Below are 9,006 nucleotides of genomic sequence, written 5' to 3' on the forward strand. Positions count from 1 at the left end.
AAAAAAAAAAAAAAAAACAGCCTCACAGCCTCACTGACAATTTTATTTTAGCTTAGATTTGTCCTTGTCATATTTCTGACCCACAGAACAATAAGATAATAAATTTGAACTATATTAAGTCACTAGGTTTTTGATAATTTCTTATAGCAGCATTAGTAAACTACTACAATAACTTTCATGAGTGAATGACAATGACTGAGAAGTATTTGCCCTCCTTTCCAGAAGCTTTTAAGCTCCACAATTATTATTTATCCAAGTACAGGCATGTGATTTTGATTTCAGGACACCATTGTTCTGAAAACTTGTATAATCTTTCCAGATCTAGATAACTCTCTTTCTACAATGTCTATTGTTAAATAGGGTACCATAGAGCATACTTACAATCTCAGATTATTGCTGTTCTCATAGTGTAATTTCTCTTCAGCTATTTTTACTACTAGAAACATCTGTGATAAGAAAACCAGATGTGAAATAGCATGGGAAAGCTAAGAAGTGCACTGGGGAAAAATAAAAGCTACATCAATTGTTTATACTTAAGAAAATGTGATAGTAAGCTTTAAAACTCACCCAAAATTCATTTCAAAAATAGTCTCCAAACTCTATTTCACATTAAACTAGTTTCTTTTTCTTTTCTTTCTTTTTTTTTCCTCTTGATTCATCAGTTGAGACCCAGTGTTAGTGAGTCAATTCATCAGACTCAAAGGGATTCAACAATACTGAGTAGAATTGCCCCATAGTGTTTCCTACACTGTGAATATTTATGTAAGCAGACTCCCTCGTATTTCTCCTGTAGAGTGGCTGGTAGGTTCAAATTGCTGACCTTTTTGTTAGCAGCAAAATGCTTTAACCACTGAACCACTATAGCTCTTTCATCAGGTAAAAAGCATTGCTATATTATAAAAAGAACATTTAATGAATATGAGATAATTTTGTTTCTATTATCATTCTGCATATTAACCTCAATTTATCTATAAGATTGTTAAACTTCAATAAACTAATGTATATGAGTATGTGATTTTAAAGTGTGATATTTAAATGTGAGAGGAAATTATTGTTATTAATGGAAAGTACATTGGAGAGTCAAGAGAGTAGTTTTAATTTGTTAGAGAAAGAGTACATTTTCAGGGTTACAAAGACCTCGGTTTGAGTCTTTATTTTACCATCACCTAGGTAGGTTCAAACAAGTTATTTATTCTCCTTGGTTATCAGTTTCCTCATTTGTAATAAGGATACCAGTACCAGGTGTTAAGAAGTTGACTCTGACTCATGGTGACCCCACGTGTTACAAAGTAGAACTGCACTCCATTCAGTTTTTAAGTCTGTGACCTTGCAAAAGTAGTTTCAAAAGCAGGTCTTTTTATGCCTATGGGTGATTTAGAACTACCAACCTTTTGCTTAGTATTTGAGCACTTAACTATTACTGTAACTCAAAAAAAAAAAAAAAAATCCATTGCTGTTATGTCAATTGACATAGTGACAACATAAGGCAGAGTAGACCTGCCCAATAAAATTTCCAAGGCTATAAACATTTATGGAAGAATTTCCTGCAGAACAGCTAGTTAATTCACACTGCTGATCTTTTGTTAGTAGCCAAATGCTTAATCAGTGTGCCTTGCAACTCCTTTTTAATATATGGAAGATTGGCATTGTAATCAATGACATCCAAGGACTCCTAGTAAGGATAATAATACCAAATTTTAAGCATTGTTTTAGAAATTTAGTGTAATAATTTCCTGTTTCCTAATATTATCTCTTGCCTTTAATAACCGAGCAGTGGTACTTGTAGTAAGTTCAAGCAAGTTTCTCTGTGCTTTGGAGTTCCTTTGCCTCAATGTTGTTACAAGAATTAAATGAGAGAACACATGCATTTGCCTGACACAAATTAGGTTTTTGATAATGGTTTACTAAGAAGTGTAATTATAGTCAAACATCTACAGGTCTGTTCTAGTTTTAAGAGTCAATGTAGGGAGCAGACGTTCTGCAGCACAAAGCACAAACTGTTGTCAAATTGCAACAAACATTTATTTCAGAGTAATAATATAGTGAAGCAATTTTAAAAAGAAGAGAAAGAAGACGTAGATCATTACAATGAGGAACCCACTGTCCACAAGAAAGAACTACAACTTCATTCAAGTAGCATTGTAGTACCTTTTCCTAGTCTTGAGGGTTATGGCTTGTCCAAATATTATTTTTTGAAAATGAGATAAGGGTCTCATCCTTTATCAGATGCAACCACATAATAGGTCAACCCTGAGGTAATAAGTAAATTATTTTTGCAAGAGAGAGTAGGAACACCACAAGTAACCTTCTGCATCAGATAAGTATTCTATTTTATCAGCGACCTATAACAATACAGATTTAGTAGTTTTGTTTTTCCACTTTAGTAATCACAGCTTCTTATGCTATGCCATGGGCGAGTCATGTACAATCTTAGTGCTTTTGCCCTTTGGTAAGCCCAAAGCAACAGACCCTTTTCAGGCTTACACAATATTTCCCCTGTTCATAAGGACTACTTTGTTGTCCTTTTGTTCACAGCTACACATGGACACACTTGCTGACTCTTCTCCATCAGCTCTCTTTTTCTTCAAGACATTTTAAACCATGTTCAGTGAATAGACACTGAATAGTAACTTAGTGACCAGGCAGATCTAGATCTTCACCATGGTTGATAAAGTTGTGTCAAATGGGGGCCTAGATGTAGGTTGTTAAAGGGATGGAATAGTGAACACTGGCATAGCATCCATGTACATTAGCTGTTATTTTTGAGAAACTGAAGTATAGGCACACTGTTTAATGACTATATGATTAATTTAATAATAATAATAATTAATAGCATGGTCAAAGAAGACTTATACTCTTAAGCCAAGATCTTATACCATTTAGAAGCCAACTAAATAAAATTGGTAATTCATAAGGCTTCACAGTGATTTTGTGAATATCTTGTCCTAAAATGCCAGTGTTATTAATCCATGAGCACAAGACATATTAGCTACAGCACATACTCCCTCTTTTGGGCCAATAAAAAGTCTAGGGCAATATGGTTGTCAGGCACAACATTGACTAGTGAGGTAAGGGATTTCTGTTGGGCTGCCATTCCTTCATCTGTTTCATCAGCTATCTGAGCCATGGTTATGAGTAAATATCTTATGCAGGACTTTATTCAACAATTCTAAAAGATGGAACAAAATTTCTTAATGACCATCCCCCACCAGGGAGATTGACTAAGGAGTTTCAAGTAAAGACTAAAGTTCTTTTTGTTAAATGGAAATATTTAACATAACTATTCCAATAAGAAGAAGCCTGGAAGGTGTTATGGTGATTATATTTGTATGCCAACTTGGCTGGGCCTGGTTGAGTGGCTGGGCAGCTGGTGGTAGTTATTCCCCATGATGAGACTGACAATCAACTCCATGGTAGGATCTACTACAAGCAGCTGAGTAGCTGCTTTGGGTATGTGGTCTGCTTCCCATATATAAGAAGCAGCTTTGGGAATGGTCTCTAGCTTAGGGCACACTTGGACCCTGCATGTAGCCCTCTCATTGTCCTGCTATGCTCTGCTGACCTTGGGACTTACAATGGACTTGAATGAATGGCCTGCTGTGTAGTTTGGTAACATTGCGAATATGCCTTTTTACTTGTTAACTTTGGGTTTGTCAGCCTCAGCAGCCAGCAGCTGTCTGAGTGAAGAAACACCTCTAGCTCTAGTGGGCCAGGAGCAGGAAGCAGAGTTGGACCGCAAGGTTGAGGGGCTTTCACCCAGCCCATAGAGCCTGGAACTTTGAACTTGGACTTAAAGCCTCCAAACTATAAGAGAATAATCTCCTGTTTGTTAAGGCCATCCCAATTGTGGTATATTTCTATTAGAGTGGCACTAGGTAAGCATAATAGGTGTGAACATCCAAAGGCACTCTGATGTATCTTTGGTACATTTCCCAGTCCTGCACTATCCATCAACACAATTGGTAGCTCAGAAAATAGATTCTTGGGATTGAGGTTACTTGTTCTAGCAAACTCATAACCTATACATAAAAATGCATATCCATGTGTGGCACAATACAACACGTGATAATTACCATTAAATCAGGAAAAATTTGTGAAAACCAAGTTTCATTAGCAAAATGATCACCACTAACCTTCCAAAATCTATATAATTTTGAATAAAAGGATTAGGATATTGATTAGGATCTGCATTATTTTGTAACATGCCACTTTATCCAAACAAAACCAAACTCACTGCTATCAAGTTGATTCAACTCATAGTGCCTCATCCTTGGGTTTCCAGGGTGGTATCTCTATGGAAGTAGATTGCCCAGTCTTCCTTCTGAGGAATGGCTGGTGGGTTTGAACCCCTGGGCTTCTGGTTAACAGTCAAATGTCTTAGGTACTACTTTTATTTTTTATAATACCAGAGCATTCAGAGAACCATTAACTAAAACCTTATGAGTTCTTACTCCATAAAAATAACTTCTATAAATTTAATAGATTAAAACAAAGAACACTAGGTATGTCCTGTTCAGGCTTGTCCAAGCAGGCCCATAGCAAGACCTGAAAGGGGGTTGATCTCCCGATTGTGACTGTGGTGGTGGTTGTGGAGGTGGCAATAAATGATGATGATAACACTGGCACTGATTAAGGGTCAGAGTTTCCTTCGACAGCTTCAGGGTTCCAAGACACACCCAGCCAACTGGCTAAATTACTACCTCCTGCAACTGACAGAGCTAGACTGATAAAGGCAATATTCTTCCAGGCCAAGGACAAAGGAGAAGTATCACCAAAATTTTTTTCATCTTAACCATCTTGACATGGTGGTATCCGGAGAATTCTTGTGAACTTATATTTCACGTCACCCAAATGCTGTTTCCTACTGTGGCGAAGCAGCCTTCTTCAGCTGGGTGAGATGGATCCAAAGTTCAACACCCCATAGTTTTCCTGCACAATAATATTAACAGTACACTTGGGAGCTAAACTGTATTTCATCTGGTATTTTCTCCAAAACATATAATTACCATGTTTTGGCCTCTAGATTTTTGGGATATACAGAGCAGGTGGCTTCTAAGAACTTGAATCCTTATATCATTTTCCTTGGTATAATGAAGCAGAACCCCACAATATTTTAATAAGTCTCCTTGCAATAAATTTGAGTCAGTGGTGGACATGACAAAGGGAAGCCTTAAGGAATGCCCTCTGATTATCTCAAAAGGACTCAACTTATGTTACTCAAAAAAGGTGCCCCTCCATTTAAGCAGAGCCAAAGGTAAGACTTGGATCCAAGTCATATTCATATCTGTGTAAGTTTGGCTAACAACTTTTTCAATTGCCCATTAGTTCTTTCAATCAATCTTGAAGATTGAATCTTTGAAAAATAGGAAAAACAGAACAGAAATGGGAAATAACTAGTGACTGAGGTCCTTAGGCAATGCAAATGAGTGCTGCTGCCCCCCAAATGGGAATAATTTATTCTAAATGTCTCTTAGCCACTTTCATGGCCGTATCATTTGGGCACAGAAAGGCTTCAACCCAATATGAGTACCCACAAATCATTATCAGAGCTTCCTCATATCTACTACAAGAGATGAGGTGAATAAAGTCTGTCTTCCACTCCAACAAAGGCCCAGTGGGTGTATTGACCTTGAGGAATAAAAAAAGGTTTTCCTGGATTGTTCTGTTTTATTGACAAAATTGTGTCTTGTCAGAAGTGTCCCTAGTAATAGTTTCACATGAGTGCCTTAAGTTTTTCCTTCCCTTCATGAGTGGACTAGTAAAGGGTATAAGCAAAGGGTATATGTAAGTCCTAGGGTAAAATAGGCAGTCCATTTGATCCTTTGTAAATCCTTTCCTTTTTGTCTAATTTACATCATTCTTGCTCCCACCTTTCCCACTCCAAATTAACTTTACACTGGTATACTCTCAAATTATGAAAAAATGGTTTGAATTCTTTTACAATTAGATCTTCTATTAATATCTCTTCCTTTTGAAGGCTTTTTCCTAAACAATTAGTGCATAATTCATATCCTTTTTCATGTTTGGGAGTGGGTAGAAGTTTGGTTTACAAAAACATGGTTGAAGCTCTTCCTTTTGGACTAAGTAGAGTTTATTCTCATTTTTGATATTGAGGGTTGAATATTAAATAATAGATAGCCACCTCAAATCATCCCCAAAAAATGTTCTAGAAAGAACATATAGTTCTTTCTCCATATAGTTAGTAACAAAAGCGCATGGAGCCCACTTGGAATGACAGGTCTGTTAACAAGACCCAAAAAGTACTCACCAATTAGCCAATCAGGGATTTCTTCCTGACCTCCCAATGTTTGGTAAGTTTTTAATAGTGAAAAAAAATTCTGAAAGGTGCAAATTTCCTGTATTTGTTAGATTTCTTTGTCCCTAAAGTGATGTCTCTTAACACAACCATTTGGGAATAAGATCTAAGCAGTTTTCCATTTTTCTTTTAAGGTCTGAGGCGTTCCTACCCTCTGTGGGTTGGGAGATATAGCTGGCAAGACTTGGAGCAACTTCAGGCTAAGAGACTTTTAGATGGGACCATGGGCTTTGAGCACACAAACCTGTTTTGTTGTCTCTTTGCCTTTTTCAGCATTCACTATGGAAGTGTCCTGGACTTTTATAGTAATGACAAATCACATTGGGTCTTTTGAAACTAGTTGGATAGGTCAACTGTTTAAATAACAAAGTTTTTCCATTGTTAGCTTGTTCTTTCTCTAAGGATTGTGAAAGTTCATAGGCCAATGAAACTAATGCCTTTATTTCCATTGTTTTCCAATTTAAGGCCTTTCTTTTTGTAAGTAATGCCAAAACAGGTCCCAACCCAAACCAGCCCAACCCTGAAATGAAAGTGGCATTGAATGTTTCTTGCTGTGTTGTCTTGAATGTTCAGTGAGGTTTTTTTTTTTTTTTTTTTTTTTTTTAACTATGTGGTTGATATCATAAATGGACTCTCCCTTATTTTGGACAAAAATATAAAATTTTGGCCCATAAAGTTGGGTAGGGAAAGCACCTGAGATGGCATGATATGAATATCTTGAAATTTAGATTGAACACCTTGTCAACCTGCCTCTTCCAGCCAAATAACAGTGTCTCCTGTCCAGGGGACAAAAGCAACATGATTTTTCCCACTTTTTCGAGTAATTACCTAATGGACTGACATCTAAATCTTAAAAGACATTTCTCTGATCCTTTCTTTGCTCTCTGACTCATTCTCACATGAGAGGTGAGAGAAATTTTCTTGGTATTCTTTCAAGACAGGCTCGGTCAAAGTTGGATGTAGGGTTTTCTTGTTTTCCCCTTCCTGAAAATCCTGAACTAATACTGAATGTGATCTTCTCAGTTGCTCTTTATGTTTAGTTATTCAATCATTGAAGGAGGCAAATTGTTGGTTTTGCCTCCTCCAAGAAGATTCAAAAACCCACTGGTAATATCTTTCCTTTGGGGCTGATGGACCTTTTCCCGGAGCTACCCTAATTCTTCTCTCAAGTACTTTAGTTTACAGTTTTGAACAGCTCCCACTGGGGCCATTGATTGGTCTCCTGTTCTCTGGTCAAATTATTCTATTTATTTAGGTATAAAACCAAATTCAACCCATAATTTCTTTGTAAAATCTGCAGCCACTCCTAAGTGTGGCTCCTAAGCCACTCCTAAGCCACTCCTGACTTTTTGAATTTCTCATGCCCCAAAATATTTCCTTTTTGCTACTACTTTGTTAAGAAATTCTTAACAACTTTTCCCATACACAAAACAAGTAAGAAAAGACAGACAACAAAAATGAAGAATAAGCATTTTACAAGTGCCAACTAGTGGGCAGAGACAAATTACTCCACTGGACCAAGATCTGGGAGGGAGCTTTTATGAAACTAGCAGGATTTCAGTGCTTGGCAAAACAATAGAAGGGATGCAAAGGATCCTGTGAGGGCTCAGGATTCCAACTGGCTTCCTCAACTGGGAAACACTGGAGGCTGGCAAGCTGCTACAGATCCTATTGGAGCCACCAAGAGTTGTTCTGTTACACAAAGCTCAAACTGCTAAAAAATTACAACAAAGATTTATTATATGATGATTATATTAAAGATTAATAATATGATGAAACAATTTAAAAGAAAAGAGAAACAGACATGGATCATTGTGATGAGGAAGCCAAGTATCCACAAGAAGGAACCATGGTTTCATTCAAGTAGTGTAGCAAGTTCCTTTTTCTAGTCTTAAAAGTTATGGCTTGTCCAAAGGTCATGGGGCAAAAATGAGGTAACGGTCTCATTTCATCCTTTATCAGATGCAGCCACATTGTCCTGATAAGTCAACTCTGAGATAATTGGTAAGTTATTTATATAAGAGAGAACAAGAATAACATAGGTACCCTTTGCATCAGATAAGTATTTTCCTTGATCAGAGACTTTTTACAGTAGAGATTCAATAGACTTAATCTCTGTAGCAATCACTCCTTCTTAAATTAGCCTGATTAGTTATGTAAATTCTTAGGGGCTTTGTTCTTTGGTAACCCCAAAGCAACAGCCCCCTTTCAGGCTTACACAAAGGAACATAATAACATATGCTTCTGTTCTCTCAGCCACTTGGCTCCATATTACACTATGTATTTTCATCTATTTCATAGGAAATTTCAAGGTAAAGTTGACTCTGAGGATGGAGGAGATGGCACATGGACTCCTGCAGAAGGCTAAAAATGGAATGCGAACTGTAAGAGCCTTTACTATTTGAATCACCTACTATAGAAGAAGTTTTAGCAACAAGTGGAAACAAAGCTCTGATGCAGGTTTCAAGATAAGTCTGAAACGTAATACAATAGAGAAATGTAAGGAAGAAGCTGATGGAATGAGGAAAATGCTAATTGGGCTAGCTGATGTAGGATTATATGAAAAGGTGAGAATTAGAAAATACCTTCTAATGAGAAAGAAAGTACCTGCTACTGATATTCTCAGGAGCTCTGGTAGCATAGTGCCTAAGGCACTTGACTGCTAAGCAGAAGGCTGGCGGTTCAAACCC

Source organism: Orycteropus afer, unplaced genomic scaffold (genome assembly GCF_000298275.1).
Source record: "Orycteropus afer afer isolate SDZICR_OR568_19922 unplaced genomic scaffold, OryAfe1.0 scaffold00648, whole genome shotgun sequence".
Lineage (NCBI taxonomy): Eukaryota > Metazoa > Chordata > Mammalia > Tubulidentata > Orycteropodidae > Orycteropus > Orycteropus afer.